The sequence below is a fragment of the Phragmites australis genome, chromosome 18 (genome assembly GCF_958298935.1).
Source record: "Phragmites australis chromosome 18, lpPhrAust1.1, whole genome shotgun sequence".
Taxonomy (NCBI): Eukaryota; Viridiplantae; Streptophyta; class Magnoliopsida; order Poales; family Poaceae; genus Phragmites; species Phragmites australis.
Genome location: NC_084938.1, coordinates 24,320,895 through 24,327,702, shown reverse-complemented (window position 1 = coordinate 24,327,702; position 6,808 = coordinate 24,320,895).

Here is a 6,808-nt window from a genome sequence, read left to right as displayed (position 1 = left end):
AAAACAAGTCAAACTGGAATAGCATAGCTCTTGAGCTTGAGCTTCTTCCTTTTTTACAGCCCTAGCTGCTAGTGTTCACTTTCGCCAGCCCATCGTACAGACTAGAAAACCACCAGGGAGCCCAGGCCCGTCACGTCATCCCCGGCCACAGCAAACAAACACACACTCTCTCCGCCCTGCCGCCCTCTTGATCGGACGGGCACTCTGTAGCGAGAGGCCCGAGCACGCACACCGCTCCTGCTCCTGCCCGGTAAGTGGAGGCACGGGCCACGGCATCTCCTTCCAACGCCCATGAGTGGGTGGAGATCTATACTGGCCATGAATTTGTACGAGGTCCAACTAGAACCGGAAGAGCCTTAGGAATTTCTTATTTTTACTTAGTTATATACCGTATATTATAATAGAAGTAAAAATCTCACGAGGTAAAATAGTTGATGGATAAAACACATATATTGTAATAAATAATAATTAATTTGATAATATAAAATTGATTGATATATAAGTTTCAGTAACATAGAAAAGTAATCCAGATAGCATACGTAAACTAAACTCCACATTTTCTTGGATGAAAAAATCTTCATGTTTCACAATTTCTTTTGAGTCTTGATCAGTTGAGGATGTCAGTCGAGAAGTCCACTTCAATATGAGTAGGCAAAGTTCACTTAAAGATGAGTAGGAGAAGTCCACTTCATATTTTACAATTTCTCATGGTTTGTACATGATAACACGCAAATTAAATGCCAACTTGTGTAACTTCAACAAATAACAACACACAAATTTCTCATGGTTTGTACGATAACACGCAAATTAAATGCCAGCATGGTGTACACACAACATTAGATAACATGGTGGAAAATAAAGAGACCATATAAAGGTGGTTGATTATTGTTTCGTGGATTCGAAACTCGCGCATTGAATGTGCTTGTATGTAACTTTTAATGTAATATTTACGGGTGTATTAGTATACATAGTATACGAAAGATGTAAGAATGTAATAATCGGAAACATGTAAACTTTATTCATCCATGTCAAGATCATAAAGTACAATTTCTCTCATTATACATATTACTCCACAACGCACACGTTATCTGACTATCTCATATGGTTTGGTGATTGCTTTATCTTGGTTCCTGGGATTTCGTAAAGCGACTCCGGTTAATTACACCCTTTTTGTGCTACCTCCGATTAAGTTACGCTAGCAGTCGTCATATCGAGGTCATCTTCAAATCTGCAATGTTATAGTCACACGCAACAAAGATCAAGAAAAGTAAATGTTAGCAATAAAGAAACAGGATAACAGTCTAGCATGAGTTTTTTAGACTGTTTATGTATCCAGGGTCATCATCGGCCACGTATAGCCTCAAAATTATGTATGTATGTAAGAAGAGGTGAATTAGGAGTGCGGCACGATGCATAGCTTCTATCGGAAGCGGCAGCTTGGCCACAACCAGGAGCTCGATGTCATGCTTAACTCACTAACCCCCTCTTCAGGCCTCGAACTTCCTCACCGGCCATCTCCGATTGCAACAGGCAACTGACACCACACAAGCAAAAGCCACAAAGGTGAGGGTGATTACTTGTGGGCCACAAAGGCTCTTGCCGCAATGGCACTGTATTCTTTGCAATATAGGCACTACGCCACATAGGCGGAGGGCAATCACTAAAGCATTAAGCCACAAAAGCAAAAGGCAGCAAGAGGGTCCGGTACAGCAGAGAGCCACATCTCTGGTAAGCAGCAAAAAGGGCAATCACATAACGAACAACCACATCTATGATAACAGAATGTCAGCAGCACTGATAGGCATCAAGAGGATAGTATCATAGCCCTTAACTTGATAAGTAATAGGATCATCTGGCCTCAATACCACTCTTGACTGGGCCCTTGGAAAGTAATTGACACAACCATTACTATTCCATCAGAAGCCACCAGCTATCAAGGCGCCATACACATCGCCATGCTCGGCAATAAGGTGGCCGACAATATCATAACACGAGCCGGATGACAATAATCAAACCAGCACCGACATAATAACCATAGCAGCATGGGCAGCAGCATTGAACCACCCCAAGATAGCACCAATAGCCAAGCTATGATCAAAGCTGACCCAACGCCAAGCGTAGGACATTACCAAGGCCAAGACAAAGGAAAGAGAAAAACAATGTGCCAGCGTTTGGGCTCCAGAGGGAGGAGCACAACAGCAAGCATATAACCAAGACAGAGGAAAAAATTATGAGGACTAGGCCAGCACATGGGCACAACGATGCGCGATGAGCGGCACGATGGCAAGGCTATCATGACTCGCGGCCAGAGCCCAGACTTCACTAGCCCGTGGCCAGAGTACAAGACTTCTACAGCGCACTGTTGGAACCCGGAGCTTCTTACGGCATGTGGCATGAGCTCGAGCATCTACGGCACGATGGCGGCACTATCAGAGGCTCGCCAACTTTGCAATGGCCAGGGGTCGAGCTGAGCATGGTGCAGCAACGGATGGTGGCTAGCGGTAGCACCACGACACGATGGCCAGGGACAAGTAGGAACACAACAAAATCCATATCCAACACATGCATGGTACGATGGCCAGACACCACATCGAGCATATGGGAGGAGGGGATCATGGCTGGGCCTCACCTCGGGTTGGAGTCATGGCGGTGATGGCAACGGATCGATGGTGCGCTCAGGTCAGCGGTGATGCGGAAAGGACATAGAGACGGCGCATCGCAATGGAGCTTCCGCATGTTCTCTCCTCCCCAAATTTTTCCCCTCTTCCTCCCCATAGATTTCTCCTTCCTCGTTGATGGCGGCGGCAAGAGCTCGATGCAGTAGGGCTTTGGCTAGAGCAGAATAGATCTCCTCCCCAAAATTCGACCCTACTGTGACGCTGACCTCTCTGAGTATATATAGGCCGCAGCGAGGGCTTCTCCATCGAAGAGATAGAGACCAAATTTGTTATGATTCAGAGAAACCGACAACCTAATCCCCATCCGAATCCTTTGGAACAGACTCAAATCGAATGAGATAGAGATAAAGGATAGCTCTGGTGCCCGGACCCAACCATCAAAGAGGGAAGAGATGTGGTGCGGGTGGCTCAGAGACAGGGGCCGAGGCCGCTGCAGCCTGGCAATGCGGAAGCAGCTCGGGCCCACATCATAGAGAGGAGGAGCGGCGTGCTTTTGGTGGAGAGGCAAGCAGGGGCGCCAGCTGCTGGGCACAACGGTTCGGATCGAGGAGGAGAGGGGCGGCACCCCTGGCCAGGTGTGGCAGCTCAGTCAGGTGGAGAAGAAGAATTGGACCCGACCAGGTGTGTGCTTGGGTAGAGATAGGGTAAGGAGAGGGGCATGGGCGCTAGCCTAGGCCGCTCTGGGCCGGTGGTTTGGGCCAACAAAGAGAGAAAAGGAGAGGAATGAAGAAAGGGGTCAGGTCGCTTTGGGCTAGCTCGTGAAAGAGAAGTGGCTGGCCTACTTCCCCCCCCCCCCCCCCCCACTTTATTTTCTTTTCTATATGTGTGTGTATGCATATACGCCAGCATATGCATTAAAAATATATAATGAATGTGAAATAAGCACTTACGTCAAAATGTAGTCGTACAATTATTTCTTTCATTTCTCGGCAACAAGTTAAAACACATATCAACACAGATAGGCGTTTAATTTGATTTGGCAAAAATATAAAGAGAAAGATGTAAAGGATCAGTGGAAGAACATAACATGACCATGAGAAAACCTACAACACATAACATGACCATGAGAGAAGATCCAACCAAGATTGCATGTAACTCCCTCTTAAATCTTTCTACTTTGATCAAACTGGATAGTTTTTACCAAATCATCTCATAATCTGGTACCTTTTCTGGGAAATTCATTTCAAGAACTAATTTACTGACTTGAAACATGTATACCCAGCATGAGCAATAATTTGACAAAAGAGGAAAACTTGTATTCACAAATCATTTACAAAAGAACGACTCATACTTTCATACACTATCTCATTAATGTGTCATGCATTGCAAGAAAACACTATACTGAAACTAACTAAGCACCTAAATTTGAGGCCCATTACTAACAAAGAGAAAGAAAACATCAGAATCAGAAATCTACACCTCAATCCTAAGCCAAAGTTGTTTGTACAATGGTAGCAGTTTGGTGAGATGATGGACCAGGATGGGAGAACTATACACAGCAGCAGTTGCAGATCGTGTCAACAAACTGGCTCCTATGGTTGTAAATAGATACCAATGGCAGTAGCGAGCCGACGAGCTATGAAACAGTTGCACAACCAAACTCAAGGTCAGCCAACAACTCAAACCCCAGGTGCAACACCAAATTAGTAGTCATCAGCAAAGATTTTTAGTGGTTTCTTTCCAACTTTAGATAGGTCATACTGGGACTAGGAGTTCTATTAAATATTATTGCCCCTATATTTATTCTTCTTAATTGTATAAGCTAAGGCCCACGACATAGCCACCTAAACATATCAAGTTTAATAGGTGTCACTAACATAAATATCTAGAATCCAAATGCATTCTACATCTAATACAATTTTCGGTGGTGAAAAACATATGATCAAGGATAAAGCTAACATTGCTGCCTATATCTAATACAATTTTTTATCCAGCTGTCTGACTCTAATTGAAAAATTATACTTCTATAGAAGTTAGCAATGAGGTAATAAAACTTACCATGGCCACATGCATGATCAACCTCCTCACGTGTGTAGATACAGATAACTATCAAATAGAAAAAAGGGTCCACCTGAAAAATAGTTCATTTCTTCGCAATTTGATGAAGGAAAGGGTGTCTCATTAGTCGATCATGAAGGATGTGTAAGAAGTACTGCCTCAGGAGATATGCTACTTTGTAGTGGCGGACCTAGGATTTTTGGGTTGGGTATTCAAAATTCGATGGTAGCATAAAGTATTCAATGGAAAAGAAAATATTCATAATATTAAACTTCATAATATAATAGACAAACTCAAATAGTTATACAAATTACACAATAACTAGTATAATTTAACTATGCGCTCCTTCATGAATTTGATGCGCAATATCAGGACCTCATCCATAACTTGCCTGAAAAACTAGTACTCAATGAATGTAACAAGATAATTATTCAAAAATTAGTAACCTATTCTATTTCCTAGCTTATCTTTTGCATAATTAATTGCTAAAAGTACCCTCTCAACACTAGCAGTTACCACGGAAAAACTAACACCAACTTAAGAAGCTTCTGACACCAACTTAAGAAACTTGTAAATAATAGAATACATGATACTCTTATCTCTTTTAACAAGCATGATTGGAAGCCTACAAGATTGTTCACCTTTCTAAATCTTTTATTTATACACATATAACTTTAATAAAGAGTATGAGTTGGTAACTAAGAAGCATCAAACACTTGCTTGAGAAATCCATAGGATAAAACTGAGCAAGTATAAGCACGTGATCTTGGTCATGCGCAACAAATTGATTACATACCTATACATATGCCAAATACATATACATATGCTTAATTATTTGCCAAATTTTTGAGCATTCAGCTTAATGCCCTTGAATCAAGGGAGGTTCGTCCCTGCTACCTTGTGTTTGTAACTATAAACATACCTGAATAGCATCGGAAGTTTTGATCGCCCTCAACCCTCATTCATATTTTTTTTGTCACAATTGCATTGGAATCACCGCCAAAAGGTAGAAACATGCAGTCCTCACCTGGAACGCTAGACCGTCAGACGTGGAATCCTTTCAACCCCTTAGGCATCTCCAATGGTTATAGGTAGCTACTATCTCTTAGTTAAGAGAGCACACTTTTCAAAATTTATACGGGTTTCACCATTCACAATTCTCCATACCTCACAAAGAAGATAGGTGTTGAGGTGACTTGCAAGTACTAGCTCTTCATCTCTCCTCTTCAAAAACTAGTACTTGCTCTCTTCTCTCCTCTGTGTGGTATGAGAAATCGTGTCAGTCACAACATTGAGAAGTGTACTTTCTTAGCTAAGAGATAGTAGCTATCTTCAACAATTGAAGATGCCCTAGAACACAATCCTGGTCTAGTTCAGTCTCTGCTCTTACTTCTGCAATAGTAATATCCAACCAGATTTAAATATATGATTTGAAACCAAATCAAGAAAACTTGAAAGTGGTGTCTGGTGGAGAGAGAGAGAGAGAGAGAGAGAGAGAGAGAGAGAGAGAGAGAGAGAGAGAGAGAGAGAGAGAGAGGAGATAGTAATCGTTGTTACCTTTAGATTGAGGGGCTCCCTGTAGTTCTTGAAGTGTGCATTGATGCCCTAGGCTTGTAGCGGACGAACTTGAGCTGGTGATTGGAAATGTTGCTCATGTCAAATGCTTTCCATTTGTAGTCTTCCTGTCATTCATATTCATCTTAGTATCTTCAAGTGGGCACGGTAAACTACAACAGCCTTGATAATTAGCATGAATCCCACATGATTACAGTAAGCTGCTCCTTTACCTGGTTGTGTTGCATTCAAGAACCTTCAACTCATCATCAGCTCATGATTTATTTGATGGTTAAGTGAAAACTGCTAATCAAGATTTATATAAATAAGTACATAGGTCTACTAAACAAGAAGCAAAGTTGTAGTATGTAAATTAAAGAGTGTTACATTCTCAGTATAAGGGCATTTGAGCAAACAGGTGGTGATCAAGAATGTGCTCATGGAAAAGGAGAAAATCTAGAGTAGAATTTAGCCTAATTTTGCTTGAGACAAATTGAGTCGAGAGGGAGCATACATGCATAATTGGAGTTGCTGCTTCTGCTGTCGTTGAGGGCGCACGAGATGCAGAAAAGAAACAG